The sequence below is a fragment of the Octopus bimaculoides genome, chromosome 17 (assembly GCF_001194135.2).
Source record: "Octopus bimaculoides isolate UCB-OBI-ISO-001 chromosome 17, ASM119413v2, whole genome shotgun sequence".
NCBI classification, from domain to species: Eukaryota; Metazoa; Mollusca; class Cephalopoda; order Octopoda; family Octopodidae; genus Octopus; species Octopus bimaculoides.
Window position 1 is genome coordinate 49148978 of NC_068997.1, and position 903 is coordinate 49149880.

A 903-nucleotide genomic window follows, 5' to 3' on the forward strand; every position below is an offset into this window, starting at 1 on the left:
GTGCAGATATGAATAGCATATGGGAACCGGTATTGAGGAAGGATAGAAAAATAATAGATTTATAAGCCCTAAAATTCACTCCATAATTGCCCACGGGCATATGGCGTAGTGGTTAAGAGCGCGGGCTACTAACCCCAAGATTCCGAGTTCGATTCACGGCAACTACCTGATTAATAATAATAATAATAATAATAATAGTAACATCGTTAGGAATGAGAACCCAGGTTCGAAATTTCCGCAAGACACCTGACGAAGGCTGGAGGGTATATCAGCCGAAACGTTGTGTTAACAACAAACAAGATGAGGACAAATATCCGTCAAATGTAAATAATGTAAATAATTCCTCATCGCTTAAATATAGAACTGTAAAAATAATAATTTATAAATATAATTATAAATTAGTATACATATACCCACTTAGAATGTCAAATATAAAATTATAAATCACGTGTAGTTCTTTTCAATTATAATTGTAACTCACGTAAGGGCTAATTAAGGTAGTATATTATATACCATGCTATTGGTTTTATCCTCAAGTATTATTTCTTAATGTGTATATAAATACCACGAGTTTTCCATCATAAATACTCGTTACGTTTTTTTTCTGCATTATCTGAAATGGAATACCCACAAATCTATTTATTGAAATCCCAATAACTGAACTATTATTAATTTTCTATTATTATATAGTTTGTATATTTATATATAAAAGTATATATAAATATATTATAACCATGACCTCATTGCATGATATGCTGATGTGGAATACACGGTATATATTTTCCATATAAAAATGCATCTTATGCTAAAGGGTGTGTACCTGATCGATTTGGAAATTCATTTTCCCACATTATTCAAAATAGTATATATATATATATATATATATATATATATATATATATA